This window comes from Apus apus, chromosome 7 (assembly GCF_020740795.1).
Source record: "Apus apus isolate bApuApu2 chromosome 7, bApuApu2.pri.cur, whole genome shotgun sequence".
Classification (NCBI taxonomy): Eukaryota; Metazoa; Chordata; class Aves; order Apodiformes; family Apodidae; genus Apus; species Apus apus.
In genome coordinates this window covers 30,991,726-31,014,999 of record NC_067288.1, presented here as the reverse complement: position 1 = coordinate 31,014,999, position 23,274 = coordinate 30,991,726, and positions in this window count along the sequence as shown.

Below are 23,274 nucleotides of genomic sequence, written 5' to 3'. Positions count from 1 at the left end.
TTTGAAAGTTATTTTCTGCCTTTGTCACTGTGGTTATAATTTATCAAAACACATCATGAAAATACAGCTTCTGCATTTGCTTTTTTACTTACATTGGGTGATCTGTTGAAGAAAACGGAGGCAGTGCCAGGACATGCTCTTCACAGAACCCAACTCAGCTCTGACTGCACAGAATTCCTGTCTGACCCCATGGATGGAGGAAGCACCTGGGAAACCTCCACTGGCCTCCCCAGGGCTCACTTGGCCCTGATGGGCAGGGAGGTCTGTGCTCAACCCTTGCCCTGGGTGAAAACCTTGTCTTGGGGGCCCAGGAAGGATTAGAGCTGTGAAACACCCTCTCCTGCAGCTTGGGCAGAGGCTGCTGCACCTCCAGGCAGCTGATGGTCCTGGCAGAGCTGCTGGGGGGGCTCTGCTGCTGTCTCTGGGCAACCAGACCTATCAGCTGGTTCTTCCTGCTGCTCTTCAAGATAAAAGATCAACTTTTTGTGGTGCCATTGGCCCTAGATGCTCTCTTGCACTTTGCTTTTTTTTTTTAAACATGGTTTCTGTGTTGGCTTTTTGTTGTTGTTTGGTGTGGGGATTTGTTGTTGTTTTTGGTGGGGTTTTTTTGTTTTTCTTTTTTAAACTGAGATCAAATTAGCTGATAAAAGGAAACTTCCAGCCAGCAGCTGTGTGGGACAGCCTGGAGCTGTTGGACAGCCCATCCCTTGCAGACCTCACCAGGGACCTGACCCCTAGATCCTCCCACTCCTCGAGGCATCTGAGCTGCTCCTCTGCACTGAGAATCCAGATGGGGAAAACTGTAACTGAGCAAACAAATAGTAAATAAGATGGTGCCCAGCGCAGGAGAGGCCTGGAGCTCAGCTCCTGTCATCTTCTCAAGCCTTCAGGCTTTGACCAGCAGGCCAGGCAGCTTCTAGTCTGAATTATTTAATGTTATCTACAAATGTCAAGTAAATGAAAAAATGTCAAGTGAATGAATCTGGGATCTGTGACTCTTGCTGTCTAAAGCTTATGTTTTAATTTAGAAAATCTGGCAATTAGCAGGGGCTGTCTTGGGTATCTGAGGTTGGACTTGAGCGTGTGCCTGACAGCTCCTCCTTGCCAGCTTCATCTTGTCGTGCTGCGTTGGGGAGTGATTCCTGCTGAGCATTATTCAAGTTTGTTATTGTCCCACCGTGCAGCAAACATATCAATTTTTCACAATGACTTTATGTGCAAGACTTGGGCCTCCTTTTCCGTGCTTGTTTTGCAAATAAACATCTCGGGTAATGCTGCAGCTGTGCAACCTGTTTGCTTTCAAACTGGTGTGCTCTGAGCAATAGTGATCAGCACCCAGATCATAGAATCATCAGACTGGTTTGGGTTGGAAGGGACCTTAAAAACCATCTACTTCCAACCCCCTGCCATGGGCAAGGGTACCTTCCACAAGACCAGGTTGCTCCAAGCCCCATCCAATCTGGCCTTGAAAACTTTCAGGGGTGGGGCAGCCACAGCTTCTCTGGGCAACCTGGGCCAGGGTCTAAACAAGAAGAGTTACTTCCTAAGATCCCATCTGCTCAGCCAGGCTGATGTGTTGGTGCAGCCAGGGCCAGTTGTTGAGGTGAGGAGTGGCTGCCCAAGGAAGCTGAAGCCAAGGGGAAAAGCCTGGTGAGACAACAACCCTGTGAGACCCCCAGTCTCCAGCCACTGGAACATCTTGGGCTCCTGGAGCCCTGGGTTTGCTACACACGTTTCCAGCACTGGCAGACCATGGGTGGCCAGTATCTTAATTTGGTCTCCCCAGGTGGGATCCAGCTCAGGCTCTGCCCCACCTGCAGGGGAGGTTTACACGATAAACAGGTTTCTGTTTATCCCATGGGACGCTTTACAAAGGACTCCTTTTTCCAGGAGAATCTCCTTTCACGACAGTAGCTGTAATTTGGAGGATGAGCTTCCCTGGCTTGCTCTCCTCCATGTATTAGCACATGGCTGTTTCTCCAGGGTGCCAGTGCATGCTGAAACCTGGGACCACTGCATGGTGATCCCTCTAAACCCATGGAGCAGGAAGGGCACAGGCGGGGCATCTGAAATGCAGGAAAATTCCATATGGCCATTTGCTGTTTCTCTTCTGAAGGTTGATTTAACTTGGAAGAAGGTGGCATTAGGCTGGCTCGCCAGAGGAGCGCGCTGAATTCCATTGTGGGGGTGGGATGGGTTTGCCCCTCCTAATGATGCTTCAGCCTGGAGAAAAGGAGGCTAAGGGGACACCTGCTGACTCTCTGCAGCTCCCTGAAGAGAGGCTGTAGCGAAGGGGGATCAGTTTCTTCTCCCAAGGAACAAGTGATAGAACAAGAGGAAATGGTCTCAAGTTCCAACCAAAACAATTCCATGATCCTGTGGTCTGCAGCCGGGGGTGCAGAGGGAAAGGACCCTCCCTCAGCCGCCTGCACCCAGCACTCCTCGAGGACTTTCAAACCAGCAGTAACTCAGTTTTGGCTCATGAAACAACAACTCACAATCCACAGGCTTCTTGTGTCCAGCACGCTTGGGTCTGGTGGATCTTTTCCAGAAGCTGCTGGCGAGAGGGACAGGACCGGAAAGGTATTTCCAGGCTGCGTCCTGCAGATCGCCGCCGGTTTCTGAGGACTCAAGTCACCACGCAGCTCACTGGAATTAATGTTCCTGAGATTCCTACTCTGAGCTGGCTGGCTGGCTCCCAGCTCCTTTCTGTGCAGTATTAATCTGCAACCATTTCACTGGAGAACAACAGGTTATAAATTAACCAGCTGCTACTTTTATGGCTTCCCTGTTTTTTTCTCGGGGGAAGTGTGGACACTGAGCCAGCACCGTCCAGGGGGTTGTGCTGGAAAGGGTCAGAACTGGTCCTGGCTGCAGGAATCCAGCCCTTCCACAGCACCAGGGCCATCCAAAGGGAGCACAGGGTTGGATATCCTGCTCCCCAGCTGCACACACTGCAAAAGAATCCCGGGTGTCTTTAGCCAAACGCCACGTCCCATCGCTGATGCTAACGCCGCTTTGAATACAGAGTATGTTAAATATGTTCAGTGCATTTTATGACAGTGTATTTATGTCTGGGGTCACTTTGCTTTGGCAATAAACTGCCGCAAAGGAGAGAAGCCCTGGCTCTTCTGCCTTTTTGTGAACGTGCCCACTTAACAAACCTTGCCCACCCTTGAATGTACAGGCAGCCTGCACAGCGGTTACCTGCAGCCAGGAGGAAAAATACATTCAGCATCTATAAAGGCTCTTGGGCTTGCAGATGGAAAGGAGTATCCATCCTGTTTTGGAGTGACTTTATAGTGTGAAGACATAATTCCCAACAATTTGCAGTTTATAGGACAGGCTGGAGTCAGCTGGATTTAGCCAGAGGTATTTGCAATTCACTGCCTCTGAATGTGAACAGGCTTCACAGAACTGAGACCAGAGCATGCCCAGGAGCCCTGTGTCCTGGGCAAGGCTCAGGAATGTCCCATCCTGCTGCCTCAGGAAAGGTCCTGGCCTCTTTGTGCCCCCACAGGAGCTGTGCAGCAGGAAACACCACCTGCCGTTCCATGGCAAGGGTTTCTCTGAGCCATGAAGTAATCAAATAAATCATAATAAAACAATAAATGATAAAAATATTATAAATTATATCAAATATCTCTGGCTCTCTGAGGAACGTCCTCCTAGCCAGGCTGGCCCAGCCTCAGCTCACAGCCATGAGAAACCAGCCCAGCAGGTGAAACCACTTGAAATGACACTCTGAAGGGTAAGAACATATTGTCCTTTTTGTCCTCTGCCAGGGCTGCCATGTCCTCCCCGAAAGGTGACACGCTCATTGATGGCAGGACACTGTGCTGGCAGTGCTGCTGCCAGTGGTGCCCAGCCCGGAGGACAGGGAGGGCAAGGGCTCCTCCAGAGACACACACATCCCCCCTTTGCAGGGTTCCTGCTCCTTCCTAACCCCCTGAGGTGGCACCAGCCCAGCTTCATCAAACCAAGGGTCACCTCAGTCTTCAGAAGGCCCAGCAGCCAAGTGCTGCATTATCACAGGGCATCTTCCAGGACCAGGCTGTGGAGGCACCTTCAGAACAGCCCAAGAGCAACCTCCAAAGACACCCGAGGGTCCACACCTGCGTAAAGCCACCTTTAAACTGAGGGGTTTTCTAAAGATAGAATGAAAATCCCCACATAAAAATCAACCCAAACCTCAGTTACTTCAGGTCATCTTAACTCATCCCTGTCCTTTACAGTGGATGATTCAAGCTCTCCTACAGCTCAGGCAGAGACCAAAATCCCACAGAGAAGGACATCTTGGTTCATGGAAATGCCTCCCGACCAGACAGGGAGGCGTGCGGGAGACACAAACCATCCTGGCTCCAGCAGGAGTCCCTAAGCCAGCCTGCAGCACACCAGGACTTCACCTAGGGGCAACATTTATTTCTAGCTTTAGAACACCCATTCCAAGTCTCATAAGCTCATCAGAAATTTAAGAAAGGTAACATTGTGGTCACTTCTAGGAAGTTTATGAAACCAAGTATTATCTTTCCTATGAAATGCATGCCCAGCACTATGGGGTCTTTCTGCGACTGCATCATGAAAACCTGTGTTTGATATATGAAGAATATCTAGATAATTGGTTTTTTTTATAAAGACCAGCACATCAACACCACGGGGGGCTTTGAAAACCAGTGCTTTGATGCATTGGATGTTGTGGCCAGGTTGGATGGGGCTTAGAGCAACCTAGTCTCGTGGAAGGTGTCCCTGCCCATGGCAGGGGGTTGAAATGTTCTTTAAAGTGCTCTCCAACCCAAACTGTTCTGTGATTCTACTATTGTTTGCTAATGAAATAATAACTCCTTTTTTTCATCACTAAAGATCTTTCCATTATTGTTTTGGTGTTTGTTTTTGAGGACAAACCCACACTGAGGAAATGGCTGGGTTGATGGTGATGATCAGCCAGTCACCTGGCCTCCCTGTCCTAAAGCGTTTCCATGGACCATGTTCCAAGCCCACTGCTCCCCAGCCCCCTGCAGCCCCCAGCTGAGCTGCCCACTCGTGGAGACCTCTCCAGCCGCTCCCAGGGCTGGGTGTCAGCCCCTGCGCTCACCACAGCCTGGGCTGACACTTCATGTGTCAGGCTGTCACAGAGCTCACATCTGCCATCAGTTAATTCACATCACATTAGGGAAAAAACACGCCAAACGCAAGAGGCTGGGGGTGCCAGCTGCCACACCAGGTGCCTCCTCCCCATCCCCTCCCTCACTTTACAAACACCACCCCCAAACCACGGCGGCAGGTTTTAGCCTCCCCCGTCCCCTTTCCCGGCGTACGTGTTGACACAGCGTAATTATTTGAGTTACTGGGAATGAATTATTACAGCAGCTATGTCAATAAATTAGTGAGATTACAGTAACAATGTCTAAGTTAATCATTCAGCGGGTATCTTAGGCAGCCATTCCCGTTATCGATCGCTCTTATTCAGTCACCCGGCGCGAGGTCTGTCTCCCTGTGACACTCAGCACCCCCACGCCAGATGCACCTCCCTGCTCCCACTGCTCGGGATCCTTCACCTCTGCCAGGTCAGGAAGTTTATGCTTTTGGAATAAAACGCTGTTGGTACCAAATGCAGAGCTGTTTTCAAAGCAGACAGGAGCCAGCACTGAGCTGCTCCCCACTGGAGGTGACCTGGGGCAGGTGCAAAACAGGAGGCTGGAAAGACGTCGCTTTCTTTTGCATTTTTCACCCCAAATCAGAATCATCGAACCCCAGACTGCAATGGGTTGGAAGGGACCTGAAAGACCATCCAGTTCCAGAACAATGAGAACCCAAAGCTGCCCCTGGTGTGCTCCTCTGGCATCACCCAACAACGCTTCAGGAAAAGCTGGTAGGACCTGGTCACCACAAGCAAATGCCACACGGCCCAGTGCAGGAATGGATTTTGCCATTGGAAATACAGCAGCCCAAGGCTTTGGAGGCATTGGGCATCCCATTATCCAAGCATCTTACAACAAAGAAAGAACACAGATAAATAAATAGCTATCTAAACAACTAAATAGAGATATAAATAAACAAACAAATAAATGACATCCAGGACACCCAGCCACACATACATGGTGTTCTCTCTGTCCCTCACCAGAGATGGTGACTTAAACTTCTCCTGGCCCTCAGTATCACATCCCCATCCCTGTGCAGAGGATGAGCCTGGTGAGGCAAGACCTGGCCCTGAAAACACCCTGCAGAGCTCAGGTGTGCTCCCAAACACTTTGGTGTCACAGGGGTAGCAGAACTGCCATCAAATTCATATGCAAACCCCAGACGTAAGTAATTTCAAAGCCTCAAGGGTGCTAAATTAAAAAGCCCTGGTGCTGGAGAGGGGCTCCAGAGCTGGGTGGTGGAGCTGGGGCAGTGCCAGGGCTTGGGTGCCCCTTTGCACTCCAGGGGACAGCCGTTCCCAGTTTCCATCTCCATCCCACTGGGACACAGGGAGGGGCTGTGCTGTGCTGGGCAGTGGGATCAGCTGGGCTCTGCCCAGCCACCCCAAGGGGTTTCGGCTCCAGCTCCTGACAAGAACCCCAGTGCCCTCCATGACTCTCATGGGTCTCACAACCCCATTCAGGTCCTGACCACACGCCATCACCTCTTCCAGGTCTGCGGGGCAGAGCAGCAGCTCTTTGCATGGCTGGGCAGGGGTGTGAGGGAAGCACAAGGTGAGGACAGGACCCAGCCTGTCCCTGGGCTCCAACACGGCTCTGTCAGCCGGCTCAGCCCCAGAGCTGCCGTGGGAGCTGCACAGCCCTTGGGAAACCAACTGCTCCTTGCAGAGAAAATAAACACGACAAATACCGTGGCATCCTGCTGTCCTTTGCTTTCCTGAAATAACTGGGGCAAGCAATAGCCCAGAAAATAAGAGCTGTTAACCCAAGAAGAGGGGTTTGAGCCAGCGGGACCTTGCGGTTCTGCATCCCTAGCAGCAGCCCAGGGGTGAGGCCTGGCCAGGCACCCCATGAGACCTTCCCAGCTGCCTTCCCAGCACCACGGCTGGAGCCTCTGCACCAGGAATGACCTTTCCCAGAATGGGAGCACCACTGTTGAGAAAGGGTGGTGAGAGTGCAAGGGCTGGTGTGCCAACGGCTGGCATGCCACAGCAGCCATTGAGGTGCTACAAGCCACCACAGCAGCCGTGCTGGCCCTCCTGGCTGTCACTGTCACTGCCTGGTTGCAACACAGCAGCCAGGAGGCTCATTCCCAAAGCACTCAGGATTATCCATGCAGAGATACCTCAGTCCAGCCCTGGTTATAACAATGTGGTCAACACAACCAGAGAGCTGGAGCCGCCGGCGCCGCAGTGACTTCCCACCTGCTTTCTCCCACGCTTGTATCCAGCAGCCACAGGCATCCAGCAAAAGCCCCACGGCCAGACAAGGCACCATCAGATCCCACCCGAAGCCAACCAGGATGTACATCAAGCGTCCTAATTCTCTGCTTTGAAAATGAACTTTATTTGTGCCTATATTCACTTCCAAAAGCTTTCCAGGGTTATTTGGCAGGTAGTTCAGCTGATGCAGGTGGTGTGTGGGAGAGGATTCGGGCACATCGGCAAGGTTAGACAAAACACAGCTGGAAGAATAACCTCTGGATGTCTTTAAGTGACGACTGCTGGGTGCTGGTGAAGCTTGTTTTTAATTTTAGCTGTTTGTCAGCAATCCTGTTTCTTCAGGACGCAATGTGACTTTGGCAATGCTCCTCAGAGGGATCGCTGCTGAAATCCCCACCACATTTCACAACCCAGCCTGGCAGGCTCCCTCCAAGGCTGGCTGGGTGATGAGAAGGGCCAGCATTAATTATACACCCACACACAAACAAGCCTGTCAGAGGTGAGCACAGAGCTCTGCTCCTCACAGCATCTCTGGCCCATGCGTTGGGGGGATGAAGTGACCTGAGACCTGTCACCTGTGCCTGGCCACAGGACCAAACCCTCTGTCCCAAATCCCCATTGCTGTGGGGCAGAGAGCAGGGCTCAGTGGGGGAAAACCAGGGGTTTGGCTCCCCAGGGCTCTTGTTTCATTATTTCCTATATAAGCGGCTCAACATCCTCGAAAGCTGCTGCTTTGGGGGGCATGGGGCTGGGGAAGCACTGGAAAAACTCATCAACAGGGAAAGAGCTTTGAAAATGTCTGGATAGCATCCAAGTCTGAGAACTTAATTGAAATATTGAGCATGTGGCAATTCAGTCAGTGCTACCTGCAAGGAAAAAAAAATGCAGCAACCCCTGGAGCAGCCCCTGCCAGCCCTGCCCCAAAGGGTGGCAGCCTTGTGATACCTGCCTGGGGACATCAGCAAGGCAGGAAATTCCACCAGAACAGCCAGAAAGGGACAAAGCACTTCAGAAAGCTTCACTCTTCATTAGCAAACTGACAAGGCTCAAGCTGGTACAGTAAGCCAGAACAGCAGTATCAGTTCTCTCTGAATTTGCCCGTGTCCATCCCTGCTCCCTTCTTCCTCCACCTGTGACAGCCCAGTATTGGGTCTGTGGGGTTCGAGGATTTTTTAATGTTTTTTTCCCCTCTCTCTTAGCAATAGATTTTACAACGATGAAGACCCAGCCCATCTTGTTCCTCAGGCAGGTTCTGCAGCTTCCCAGAGCACAGTGAGTGCAGCCCTCCCCTGCCTGCCAGGGGCACAGGGACAGCTGCTGCCCCTCTCCTGGCTGGTGCTGAAACACCCCTTCAGGAGGCTGGCTGAGCCCAGCTGCAGCTCCCAGCTCCCACAGGCTGAGAGAGATGCTTTGAAACCTGCGTGGGAAAGCATCATGCACCCCTGACCCAAATTACACTAACCCCATGTGAGAAGCTTCCCTGGGTAAAATGCAGATGCTCAGAAATGCCCCGTTTATTACTCATCTAAGCCATTCTGCGTGTGAAAGAAACAGAGAAGAGCTGCCAAGACATGAAGCTGCCTCTAAGCCATCCCTCCCCCAGCCCAGGTTTTGTCTGACTTGTCAGGGACAGGCCAGGTCACTCCATAATTCCCCATTTCTTCCCGATCAACAGCATGTCCCCAACAGCCCATTGGTGAGTGAGACTCTTGGAAAGGATCCTCAGGCATCTGTCTGGTGGGACCCCTATAGGACTTGCCAGCAGGCATCATCTGCCAGCTTGTCATTTAGTTGCTCATTCCTTAAATTTCCACAGACATTGCCATGATCTTCTGTGGACAGGCACAGGCAACATGGAGGGGTCTGCTAGCTGCTGAGCTTGAGGGTTGCAACATTTGAGAGTTGCTCTGTCCCTTCAAATGCCTGAAAGGAGGTTGGAGCGAGGGGGAGAAGGTCTCTTCTCCCTAGTAACCAGTGACAGAACAAGAAGAAATGACCTGAAGCTGCCCAGGGGAGGTTTAGATTGGATCTTGTGAACAATTTCTTCCCCAAAGGATTGTCAGGGCCTGGCCCAGGCTGCCCAGGGCAGGGCTGGAGTCCCCATCCCTGGAGGGGTTTCCAAGCCCTGTAGATGTGGTGCTGAGGGACATGGGGCAGTGGTGGCCTTGGCAGGGCTGGGGGAATGGTTGGACTGGATGGTCTTAAAGGCCTTTTCCAAAAAATAAATCCGTTATTCTAGAATTCTTTTTTTTTACTATTGAAGACATTAAGGCTCTCTTGGAGCTGCCAAGGCTGGTGCAAGTTCATGTACAGCTTAGTTGGGGTGAGGGGGCCAAGGCTTGGCTATAAGCCCAGGTTTCCTGGAGCCAACCAGGACCCTCCCATGTTGTCCCATTTGGCCCTGAAACCCCCGGAGTTCCACAGAGCTGATGGTCAGACACCCAAGAGGGAGTCAGCAGGGTGGGACGCAACTCTGCCATACATTTCATTTTAAGGTACATTTTAAATAGCTATTCCTACTTTCTGCTAAAAGCCAGAATGCCACACACTGTGCTGCAACACTCCAGTCCTCTTGGACACTGTCCCTTGGGGCCCTTCAGCACCAGCATGGGCTGTAGTACCCCATGATGAGCTGAGCCACAGGGGCTGCACCTTCGGCTTCCCAGAAGACTCATAGAGCACCATAAATTAAGCACAAGAACAAATTATTCCTTTTTAGGGAAGCTTTGAAGGAAGGATTTTTTATCTCCTTCAAACTGTCTCTCCTGCTCACCAGGCAGCAACAAATCCTCCTCCTCCAAAGGCAGAAAACCCAACACACCAGGGCTGTGACTGAGTCAGCAGGGAATTTGTACGTGGCTCCCTGTTTATGGGCTTTTTTAATCAAGTTTTCTAATGTTACTTAATGACCAAGTGCATTTCATTTGCTGAAGCTCATCAACATGCCAGGAGCGAGGATTCCCAAGCAGAGCAGGCCAGTGCCATCCTCCAGTGCACCCCATGGTCACACTGAAAAGGTGTCTGAACGTTTTCTTCCCAATCTCAGCTTGCTTTTTCCCTTGTTCTTTGTCACATATTGTGAAGGTTGCTCAGACTGTTGTTGTTGGTTTTTTTCAGTCAAGTGTCTATTAAGAGCTGTCTGAGCTCATTACCTGTCTCATTTTCCTGGGAGAAGAAAGCTGGCAGTGGTGGAGAGGAGCAAGGGTGGCAGCAAGGGCGGGAGGTTTGTCCCTTCCACAATGTCCCACCCACTCAAAGGAAAACAAAACACCTCAAGGGGCTGAATGTCAGGGAAAGTCGAGTACCTGCAAAGGGCATTGTCTGGCTGCAGCTCAGAGACTCTGAGTCATTAGGAGTTGGTGCCTGGTACCTTGAGAGGCTGCAGCATTCAGCTGGGGGACGGTTTGATCAGAGGAAGGATGGACACACTCTAAAAAGTAAGGGAAAAAATCCTAAAAACTTCAAAAAATAACAACATTTCAGAAAATCTACTTTTTCCACAACTGTGTCTAACTTCCAAATCTACCTCCAGTTCCAACTCCTGTTTTACATCCACAGAATTGCTGAGCCTCAGTGAGGCTTTTAGATTGGGTATTGGGAAACATGTCTGTACTGTAAGAGTGGTCAAGCAGTGGCACAGGCTGCCCAGGGCAGCAGTGGAGTCACCATCCCTGGAGGCGTTCAAAACACGTGTAGACATGGCACTTCGGGACGTGGTTTAGTGAGGTGGGATTGACAGATGGACCTGATGATCTTAGAGGTCTTTTCCAACCTTAATGGTTTTACGAGTCTATCCTATGATTTTCCAGGGCCCCAGAGGGACTGATCCAGCAATTTTGTGTCATCTGGCAGCTGTTACCATCACCACCCACCCGCATGTAACTTCGGTGCAGCGTGACCACGTTTGCCATTTCTTTTGACACAGGCACATTGTTTATTTTTTATTTCCATGCCCATCCTTGGAGCATCGTGCTGAGGTTTTCGCAGCATTGTTTGGTGGTTAACATTTTCTCTCTGCCTATTGCTGTTCTGATCTTTCTTCTAAGACTTTGAACGTGGGAGAGCTGGACAGCAGGGCCTGGGAAACACTGCAGGCTGTTCCCCAGGGCCGGAGCCGGGCACTGGTCCCATGCTGGGTGAGATGGGCACTGGGATGCTCCGTGGGGAGCCCTGCCCTGCTGCTCCCCACCTTTGGCATTGAGGACATATAGTGTGCTACTGACAGCTCCTCCAGCTCCTTGCCTTCCTTCTTGTATCCAAAGCAATTAACTGAGTTTAACACCAGTTTATTAATTGTGTTGTTGTTTTTTTTTTTAAAGGAACTTTAAGGAAATAGTAATGCACTTTTTTTTTTTTTGCTTCTCCCGCTCTTCTCTAAAATCAGAGAGCACGAGGTATCTCACCAGCCCCTCCCAGGCTACAGGCACTTGGTGTCTGAACTCAGTAGGTGGAATATGAAAGCCCCTGAAAAGCAGCTGTTGAGGGCTGTCATGGAATACATCAGCCTGACATCAGTCCGTGCCGCCTCCCCAGACATGGAAATATAAACAAATTTAACAAAGTTATAACTCCCTGTCACAGTCACCCCGGGTACTTGTTTTCATGCAGTTTCCCTTCTCCCTCTGCACGGCACCACGTCAGCCCCCAAAGGGGGCTCAGGCAGAAGTGGGCTCCCCCGTGTCTGTGTTCAGGCGCCCGCAGGAGTATCGACCACTCAGCAGCCACCGTTGCCATGACACCAAACACCACCGACCCACGAGCAAACAAGCGCTCTCTCCTGCACTTCACAAATACCAATTATGGTAGAGCAGCTCAACATTTTCCATTTGGATAATCTCATCCAGTTTCTCACCCATCTTTCCTTTAGATGACATGATTTGCTTTTGATTCCAAATTTACCTTTTAAAACTACCTTTTTCCCTTCCACTCCATCTCCATAAAGCAGCTCATTTACAGATGTGTGCACGGCACGGTTGGTATCACCAGCAGCCCAGGACCCTGCAGTGCACCAGCATCTCCACACCAGCATCTCCTGCACTGGCATCTCCACACCAGTATCTCCCACATCGGCAACTCCACACCAGCATCTCCCACATCTTGGCATCTGCTGTAGGGAGATGCAGAGCAGGCACCTCCCAGGAGGTACCTTCAGGAGCACCGGTCTTGCTGAGCACAGCAAGGAAATTTGGGAGCAGGGGAGCTGAGGCTGCCAGGCAGCTGAAAGCTTTTTAGCACTTTTAAACAAGAGTAAATCACCCAGAAATGAGAATAATGGCATTTGGATTCAAACACTGGCAACAGCAACCGCAGCCAAAGCTGCTGCAGCCTCAGCTTTGCAGCAGCCTGCACACCAAGGTAAAAGCCAATGGAACAACAAAAGGGACCAGAGACGTTCCCTGAGGGATGAGCGACCTGAGCAGTGCTCCATCCACCCAGACACCCAGAACCAAGGGGAGACTGGATACCCAGCACAGGCACCCAGAGCTTCCAACACATCCAAGAAGATGAGCTCAGACCCCACCAGCCCCAAGACACTAATAGCAGCATCTGGTGAAGATCAAGGCAGCTCCACATCTCCCAGCCACACAGCTGTAGGTCTGTGTTTTCCTCAGCTCCTGCTCAAAGCAGGATTGTCTGATGAACCTAACTTGGGTCTGGATCACATAGAGGCTGAGTGGAAACTCAATAAATAGATAAATAAATTAATAAATACATAAATAAATCCCCACTAAATGATGGAGCTAGGTGGTCACCTCCAAGTCCATTTGCTCCCATTTCCTTTCCATGTCACCTCATGCCGCTGAAGCCCTCTGACAGCTTTGACTTTGACTCCATCCCTGTGTGAACTGGGGGATATTTGGAGTGTGAGATCATCCTTCAAGATCCCTCAGCCACAGGAAAACGGCAAGCTGGCAGATATCTGTCCTCCCTCAGCACGGGAGACTGAAAAACCATCAGGCAAATGATCCCATCAATGTTATCCCGCATCCACACACACACACCCCCCAAGCTTTTTAACCTCAGACCTCTAAGAAACCATCTAAGAAACCATCTAATTTAAACTCTGTAACTCAAGATATCCTTTAGAGTTTATTTCTTTTCTCTAGTCTGGAAGGTTATTGCTTCTAATTTTACAAGATGCATGACGGAAGGGGGGAGTGAGGAGCTTGTTGTCATGGGAATAGTTTCAAAGACATCCCAGGGCTGTGTTCTGGTGAGATTCAACTTATTATTTAAGCACCAGTAGATTGTTTTTGTTGCTATAAATCAACATCAGAGTATTTGGTTCTGCAAAACTCTGAACAGCCCTGGTGATGGAAAGCAGTGAAGAAAGTTGTTTAAAAAAAAAAAAACAAAAAACCCACAAGAAATTCAAGTTTTTTTCACACTGGTCACAAGCCAGGTTCTGTTTTCCTAAATATCCTGCCAAGATATACAATATAGGACAGTCTCAGCTTCCAGAAATTGGGAAGACCAGTCAGCCTGCAGCACTGCTGTGGCCCAAGAATGTGATACAGGAAGGACCAAGGTGGTGGGTCCCAGCCCCCAGGAGATGGTGGGTCTCCATCATGCTGCAAGAGTTTGGGGCCAGTACAGAGGGAGCCACAAGCACAGGTGGGGATCTGGGGGTGTTCATGAGGGGTTCCTGGGGCCATGGTGGGGATCTGGGCTGGACATGGTCCTGCTGCCCACCAGCTGAGCCTTGGCTGGGGCTGGAACAGCCCTGGGAGAGTTGGATCAAGTCAGAGAAGTGCCTTCCAGGCACTGGGGATCCGACAGAACCATGTGGCACATCCTTGTGCAAACCAGCTCTGCACTCCCCTGGCTCTGAAGCCATGCCAGGTTGGATGGGGCTTGGAGCAACCTGGTCTGGTGGGAGGTGTCCCTGCCCATGTAGGGTGTTGAACTAGATGAGCTTTAAGGTCCCTTCCAACACAAACCAGTCTGGGGTTCTGTGATGCCCTTGCTCCTCCAGGGAGAGGATAGAAGGGAGCTCAGATCCAGGCCTCTCATGGAGAGAAGGGGAGTGTTTGCTTGCCAGAAGCACCAACAGTGTCAAATAAGCCCTTCTGGTACATTTCAGTTTATTTACTATTATCCTGTTTAATATCATTTGGTTTATTTAATATTTTTAAAAGTCTGCCTGCAGCCTGTGTGCCATTTTTTGCAGAAAGGCTGATTTTTTTAGCAAATTTCCAGGCACAGCTGTTCACTGGGGATTCAGCTCACCAGAGGTTGAAGTTCAATATGCCAGAAAGATAACACAAAGTTCTTCCACTAAAGCACTCTGAGCAAGAGGCTTGAGGACACCCTTCTCCCCACAACAGTGTGCTGCTCCACGAATGTACAAATCAAACCAGTTTTGCTTTCGAAGACAAAGTATGACAAGCCTTGGAAAAGCTGAAGGGAGCACAGGTTTGTAACCTTGCATGAGATGACAGCTGGGGTGTGGGTTAGAGGTTGGTGTGAAGCTCAGCACACCTCTGCTTTGGTGGCAGCCCAGGGCCCCCCAAACCAGGGCAGGTGTCTTTAGTCAGGAGGAACTGATAACTATACTGGTTTGAAGCTTTGCTCGCTCCTTGGTCTGTCCAGCTTCATGCCAGGCATGGCTTGGGCCAAGCATGGAACCTCCCTTCAAATCTGAAGGCACACCAGATGTGATTCCCTGAGCTTGGGGACCTGGAGTAGTTGGGAGATTGCTGCCCAGTGGGGTGGTGCTGCCCTGGGCCACCGAGCATCAGGGCCAGTGGTCCCAGCCTTTCCCCTGCCAAAGGCTTTTGCTGATTCACAGCAGGCAGGGGAGGCTGGAGCAGCTCTGGAATGTTGCCACCAGCGTGAGAAAGGTCAAACTCACCGTGGTAGTGGTGGACACCCTCCCCTCCCACACAGCTCTGCACCACGGCAGGTCTCCTGTGGCCACTCCCTGACAGACCTGTTGGGTGGAGCTTCCCTGGAGAACCTAGAGAGCATCTACACCTCTGAGGGCCAGCTGTCACCTCCTGCTCACCTCCCACCCGGCCGAGGGTTTTGCTGACACAACACCCAGTGCCCGCCAGGAGGACACATCTTTCAGAGCACCATCGGCACGAGAGAAGAGCCATAAACTTCACAAGGAGACTGGTGGGATTGCACAAGTGGGCAGGACCCTTGTATTTTATCACCTCCAGCCTCTTCTGCAGCCTCTGAGTGCCACGAGGACTGAGCTGGGCCCACCAGGGCCACACAAACGTTCAGAGCTCCAGAGGACTTTTGCCCTCAGAGCCAAGATGTCTGCTTGGACTGTGTTTTGTGGGGGGGGGGTTTTGGGGGGTTCTGTTTGTTTTTTTGTTTTGGTGGGATTTTTTGGGGAGGTTTTTTTGGCTTGCTTTTTTTTTTGGTTGTCGGGTTTTTTTTAAGACATAATGTTTACATTTAATTTTGTCATTAATGCAAATCCAGGCTGTGGGCAAAGTGTCCTCCTACCAGAGCCAGCCACCGACAGGGACATCCCTCTGGGCAGAGCTCAGGGTTGATGCAGATGCTCTGCTGGGCAGGGGGTTGAAGTTATAAAGTAATAATAAAAAAAATTAAGCCTTGCTGACTGCAGAGGTGTGCAGGCTGCCAAGGCACCGCATCCCTGGGAACAGGAGCCAGTCAGGTCTGGCTGCTCTGCTGCGGTGTTGTCTTCATTATCCAGCCACAAATACTGAAAACAGCCAGAAGATCCCTGGTATGTGCAATCTGTAGGTGCATGACTTGGCAGTGGTCTTTTCCACCCTTCACTCTGTGTGTTTGTCAGCACGGTGGGCCAGCATCGCCAAACCCCTGGTGTTTCATGTCAACCAACAGGTTTCTCCAAAGCGCTAAAACACCCGACTGAGAGAGCAGAGAGCTGCTAATGGCAGACTGAAACAGGCACAAGTCACACTTGTGCTTTCCCACACCTGATTTCTTCCATAACCCTACATCTGCAAACTCATATTTCCAGGAGAGTGGCAGTGCCTGCTAAGGACCACGTCTGTGTCCTGGTCAGGAGCACCAACCCCCTCATCACATGCACCAACATCCCCACCCCAGCCGGTGGTCAGGTCACTGGATCCTGCTCTGGAACTCTCAAACCTGGGACAGACACAGAGATTAACTCTGTGCTTTACAATAGGCAAGCAAGGAAAAACACCCGCCCCATTAGGAGAAGAAACTTACACAAACACAAGTTTTCCAGATTTAAAAAGAAAAAATAAATTAAAAAAAAAAAAAAGGATTTGTTCACAGACGTCACTTCTCTCTGGGATTGTATTTCACAGAGGAAAATTTTCAAAATAACTTTGACTTTTCTTAGAACACAAATCTTATGGGCATTTTAAAATATTTTTTAAAATGAATCAGCTGTTCCTGAATCCCCAGCCTGAGTCTGTATCCTCAGAAGGGAATCTATAAATACCTTCAGAAGACAGCTTTGGGAACCAAGAACTGAGGATTGATTGGCAACAATTGCTTTACGCACTTGGGGAATATTAAAATCCTAGGTTATATTTCCCATTGGAAGGGAGCTCAGGAGGTGTGCAGCCCAACTGCCCACTCAAAGCAGGCTGAACACCCCAGCTCTCCCAGCCTGTCTCCAGAGCAGAGCTGCCCCAGCCCTGGGATCATCTCCGTGGCCTCCTCTGGACTCGCTCCAACAGCTCCATGTCCTTGTGTTGGGGGCCCCAGAGCTGGACCCAGCCCTGCAGGGGGATCTTTGTCACTTTTCCTCTTTTCTGGCCCCTTCCCTTGGGGGCATTTCAGACAGTGTCTTTGGCTCTTTAAAAGCAAAGTGTCCTTAGTGAGGGATGGAGCTGCAGCTCCTGGCACAGCTCGGCACCAGTGCCACCTCGGGACCCTGACTGCAGCCAGGGGAAACCTGATTGTCAGGAGTGGGGACCTGGCTCCTCAGCAGGCAGGCGGAGGGACAAGCATCCTGCTGGATGTCAGCAAAATGCATTCAGAGGAACACAAAAGTACTCATTTGTGGCCGTTTTTTAACCAGCACATGAACTCCAACCACACTAAGTCAGCTCCTCTCTTACTTGATCCCAAGGCAGGCACAAAGGCCCAGCTGTGCTGCTGAGGGATGTCTGGCCAACGTGCTCTAGGCCACATCCTTCCTCACCCAGTGGTTATGGCTCAATTATTTTTGTGTTGTCCCTTCAAAGAGGTCCAGGAACAGAAATTCCCGGCACAAAGCAAAGGTCCAGGACTCTGGCTCTGCTGCTGGCTTTCACCTCCCCTCCCCAGGCAGTTTCTCTGGATTCAGCTGGGTGTCAGACACACAGTTCACCAACAGGTAAAGGAGCAGATGATGGCAAAGTTTCAGGGCAATGTCAATCTCCCCTCCTTTGTAAAGAACTATCAGTTATTTATATTAATAGTTCTATTCTACTTTTTAAAATTATTATTAACATATAAATTTTTGCTACACGCATTTATCTATTTCCAGCTGCAAATTCATTTCCTTGAGCACCCCGACAGTGGGTGCCTTGTGATTCTACAAACTGGGTATTATTTGAAAGCTCCAAATATTCCTTTTCCCTGTTAACAACAAGTAACACATTTCGTGGCAAATGAGGAGTGTCCTTACTGCAGATTACACAAAATTACTCCAGTCGGTTTTGGGAGAGAAACAATTTCACCCCAAAACCAGTGTAAGAGAAATGTTCTTTTGCATCAGACAAAAGAAAAGAGGAAACCTGAGAGCAAGCAGAGTGCAGCTGCAAACACTGAACAATCCAGATCTGCAGCCAGGCAGTTTATGCTCCTGCACACGCCTGGAAAAACACATCTGCCTCCCAAGCCACCAGCCACAGCTTCAAAGTGTAGGTTATTAAATTGCATCTTTAATGGCTGAGTCCAGAGGCCCAACAGGACATTTTTTGGTTTTAAAGACTAAGCCAGAGAAGACAATGAATTGCTGGGCCTTAGTGCTTTTTTGGGGGGTTTTGTTTTGCTGGGTTTTTGGGGTTTTTTTGTGAGGCAGGGAGTTGGGAGACTAAAAAAACCCACTGATCACCAGACCTACCAGGCACTTGCACTGGTGGGGACGCCCCTGCAGGGAGGACAGGAGCACTGCTGCTCCCCCAGGCTGCCTGCAACCCCGAGACCATGGACCTCACCCCATCATCCACCTCCCCAGCACCCCGATCTGGGCTGTGGGCTCAAGGGACACCTCTCCTGCACCCCAGCACCACCAGAACCATTGCTGTGCCAGGGCTGGGCTTGGGGGCTGTGTTCCTTGATAAAGAGAAGTAGGGATTACCTTTCACTGGTCTGCTGGAGGATCACCAGTCACACCAAACGAGGCCGATGCAGTCTTGTTAAAAAGTTCTATGAAGACCGCTCAACACTGGTATAAGAAATACTTTCAAGTGGAAAGTACATGCATGTAATTGTTTTATGAAGATGTTTTAATCCAAACATTGGAGCAGGTTCCAATTGCGGGGGGTGCTGGAGGTCATAAGCCTTGTCTTCACTTACAGTGGGAGGAACCTCCTCCCCCTGGTCCCCATCTTGAGGTCTTTCAACTGGGGAGGTGAGGGAGCCAGTGAAGACTGAGGCAGAAAGTTCATCGAAAAGCTCAGCCTTGTCATCTCTTGTTACTACTTTGCCATCTTTCTTCATCGGGGGGGGACACTTTCTTTATTCGTTTCTCATTTCTACACCTGTAGAAGCCCTTTTTGTTCTTCCTCACATCCCTTGCCAAGCTCAGCTCCAGCCATGCCTTGGCCTTCCTGATCTGCATAACCAGGCAGCGTCCCTGACACTCTTCCTAAGATACCGGTCCCTGCCTGAACTCCTTGGGCAGCTCCTTTTCACGTCTAGTCTTGCCCAGCAGGTCTTGACTCAGCCATGAGGGTCTCTTCTCTTGGTTTCTTACACCTGGGGATCAAGAGGTCTTGTGCTTGAGCTGACTGCCCCAGCCCCCCGGGCCGCAGCGCACATAGCCCTGCCCAGCCCGATCCCCCGACAGCGCCTTTCCCGGCGGGCTCAGCCTGAGCATTCCTTGTGGCCAGGGCTCTGGATGGAGTGGAAACCAGCGCTGGGTTTTCCCTGGGAGGGCGATGCCCCCCCCGGCCCTGCCGCCCGGACTGACCGCGCTCCCTGCCCGCGCGACCCGCCCTGTTCCCGCCCGGCCGGGCCGCGCTGCTCGCGGGGCTCCGCGCGGCAGGTCCTTCTGCAGCCCTTGGCTGGAGACATTCCAGCCCGCTGGACACCGTCCTGTGTGATGCGCTCTGGGTGACCCTGCCTGGCAGGGGGCTGGACTGGATGGTCCTTCCAGGTCCCTTCCGACCCCTCAGATCTGTGATTCTCCCCCCACAACCCCGATCTTCCCCCTCCCAACCCCGATCTTTTCCCTCCCACAGCCCCGATCTTTTCCCCCCCACAGCCCCGATCTTTTCCCTCCCACAGCCCCGATCTTTTCCCCCCCACAACCCCGATCTTTTCCCTCCCACAGCCCCGATCTTTTCCCCCCCACAACCCCGATCTTTTCCCCCCCACAGCCCCGATCTTCCCCCCCACAACCCCGATCTTTTCCCTCCCACAGCCCCGATCTTCCCCCCCACATCCCCACTCTCATCCTTTCACAGCCCCGCTCTTCTCCCCTCACAGTCCCCGTTCAAGAACAGGGAACTGCTTGAGAGAGCCCAGCTCAGGGCCACAAAGATGATGAAGGGAGAGAAACATCTCCCTGATGAGGGAAGGCTGAGGGAGCTGGGTCTCTTTGGCTTGAGGAGACTGAGGGGCAACCTCATCCATGTTCACAGACACGTTCAGGGCAGTGTCAGCAGGATGGAGCCAGGCTTTGTTCAGTGATGTCCAGTGACAGGACAAGGGGCAGTGGGTGCAAACTGGAACACAGGAGGTTCCATGTGAATATCAGAAATAACTTCTTTCCTGTGAGAGTGACAGAGCCCTGGGACAGGCTGCCCAGAGAGGCTGTGGAGTCTCCTTGGCTGGAGACATTCCAGCCCCCTGGACACCTTCCTGTGTGATGTGCTCTGGGTGACCCTGCCTGGCAGGGAGCTGGACTGGATGGTCCTTCCAGGTCCATTGCAACACCACAGATCTGTGATTCTCCCCCCACAGCCCCGATCTTTTTCCCCCCACAACCCCGATCTCTTCCCCCCCACAGCCCCGATCTTTCCCCCCTCCCCCCGCCAACCCCGATCTTTTCCCCCCCCACAACCCCGATCTTTTCCCCCCCACAGCCCCCGATCTTTCCCCCCCCCAGCCCCGATCTTTCCCCCCCCACAGCCCCGATCTTTTCCCCCCCACAGCCCCGATCTTTTCCCCCCCACATCCCCGATCTTTCCCCCCCACAACCCCGATCTTCCCCCCCAAATCCCCACTCTCATCCTTTCACAGCCCCGCTCTTCTCCCCTCACAGCCCCAGTTCAAGAACAGGGAACTGCTTGAGAGAGCCCAGCTCAGAGCCACAAAGATGATGGAGGGAGAGGAACATCTCCCTGATGAGGGAAGGCTGAGGGAGCTGGGTCTCTTTGGCTTGAGGAGACTGAGGGGCAACCTCATCCATCCTCGTCTGGGTGATCCTGCCTGGCAGGGGAGCTGGACTGGATGGTCTTTCCAGGTCCCTTCCAGCCCCTCAGATCTGTGGTTCTCCCCTCACAACCCCGATCTTTCCCCCCCCACAATCCCGATCTTTCCCCCCCCACAACCCCGATCTTCCCCCCCACACAGCCCCGATCTTTTCCCTCCCACATCCCCGATCTCTTCCCCCCCACAGCCCCGATCTTTTCCCCACCACAGCCCCGATCTTTTCCCTCCCACAGCCCCGATCTCTTCCCCCCCACAGCCCCGATCTCTTCCCCCCCACAGCCCCGATCTTTTCCCCCCACAGCCCCGATCTTTTCCCTCCCACAGCCCCGATCTTTTCCCCCCACAGCCCCGATCTCTTCCCCCCCCACAGCCCCCGATCTCTTCCCCCCCACAGCCCCGATCTTTTCCCCCCACAGCCCCGATCTCTTCCCTCCCACATCCCCACTCTCATCCTTTCACAGCCCCGCTCTTCTCCCCTCACAGCCCCGGTTCAAGAACAGGGAACTGCTTGAGAGCCCAGCTCAGAGCCACAAAGATGATGAAGGGAGAGGAACATCTCCCTGATGAGGGAAGGCTGAGGGAGCTGGGTCTCTTTGGCTTGAGGAGACTGAGGGGCAACCTCATCCATCCTCATCTGGGTGATCCTGCCTGGCAGGGGAGCTGGAGTGGATGGTGTTTCCAGGTCCCTTCCAGCCCCTCAGATCTGTGGTTCTCCCTTCACAACCCCGATCTTTCCCCCCCCCCCCCCCAACCCCGATTTTTCCCCCCCACACAGCCCCTATCTTTTCCCCCCCACAGCCCCCGATCTTTCCCCCCCCACACAACCCCGATCTTTTCCCTCCCACAACCCCGATCTTCCCCCCCACATCCCCACTCTCATCCTTTCACAGCCCCGCTCTTCTCCCCTCACAGTCCCCGTTCAAGAACAGGGAACTGCTTGAGAGAGCCCAGCTCAGGGCCACAAAGATGATGGAGGGAGAGGAACATCTCCCTGATGAGGAAAGGCTGAGGGAGCTGGGTCTCTTTGGCTTGAGGAGACTGAGGGGCAACCTCATCCATGTTCACAGACACGTTCAGGGCAGTGTCAGCAGGACGGAGCCAGGCTTTGTTCAGTGATGTCCAGTGACAGGACAAGGGGCAGTGGGTGCAAACTGGAACACAGGAGGTTCCATGTGAGTATCAGAAATAACTTCTTTCCGGTGAGAGTGACACAGCCCTGGGACAGGCTGCCCAGAGAGGCTGTGGAGTCTCCTTGGCTGGAGACATTCCAGCCCCCTGGACACCTTCCTGTGTGATGTGCTCTGGGTGACCCTGCCTGGCAAGGGGTTGGACTGGATGGTCTTTCCAGGTCCATTGCAACACCACAGATCTGTGATTCTCCCCCCACAACCCCGATCTCTTCCCTCCCACAACCTCAATCTTTCCCCCCCCCACAAAGCCCCGATCTTTTCCCCCCCCACAGCCCCCGATCTTTCCCCCCCACAGCCCCGATCTTTTCCCTCCCACAACCCCGATCTTCCCCCCCACATCCCCACTCTCATCCTTTCACAGCCCCGCTCTTCTCCCCTCACAGCCCCAGTTCAAGAACAGGGAACTGCTTGAGAGAGCCCAGCTCAGAGCCACAAAGATGATGGAGGGAGAGGAACATCTCCCTGATGAGGGAAGGCTGAGGGAGCTGGGTCTCTTTGGCTTGAGGAGACTGAGGGGCAACCTCATCCATCCTCGTCTGGGTGATCCTGCCTGGCAGGGGAGCTGGACTGGATGGTCTTTCCAGGTCCCTTCCAGCCCCTCAGATCTGTGGTTCTCCCTTCACAGCCCCGATCTTTCCCCCCCCACAGCCCCGATCTCTTCCCTCCCACAGCCCCGATCTTTCCCTCCCACAGCCCCGATCTTTCCCTCCCACAGCCCCGATCTTTTCCCCCCCAGACCCCCGATCTTTTCCCCCCCACAGCCCCGATCTTTCCCTCCCACAGCCCCGATCTTTTCCCTCCCACAGCCCTGATTTTTATTCCGTGAACCCAGAGGGCACATTATCCCAAATCAATGAGGTTCTGAGAATACAAAGTTCAACCCAGTAATTAGGTTAGCGAGGCACATAATGGCACAGATGCCTGGCTGGAAAGGCAGGGATCAGGCTCCAGCCCAGCCTGGCTTTCCTTGGTTGTAACACGGCAACACGCACCAAGGCAAGAGCGTTTTCATGTGCACACACTGTTCCTGAATTGTATTTAACAGGAACACAGCACATTTTTAAAAACTACCCTCCCCTTGCGGAGAAGTGTGACCGAAAAAAAGAAATAAAAAATCACTATAAAGTATTCCACTGGAAAAAATAACAGGAG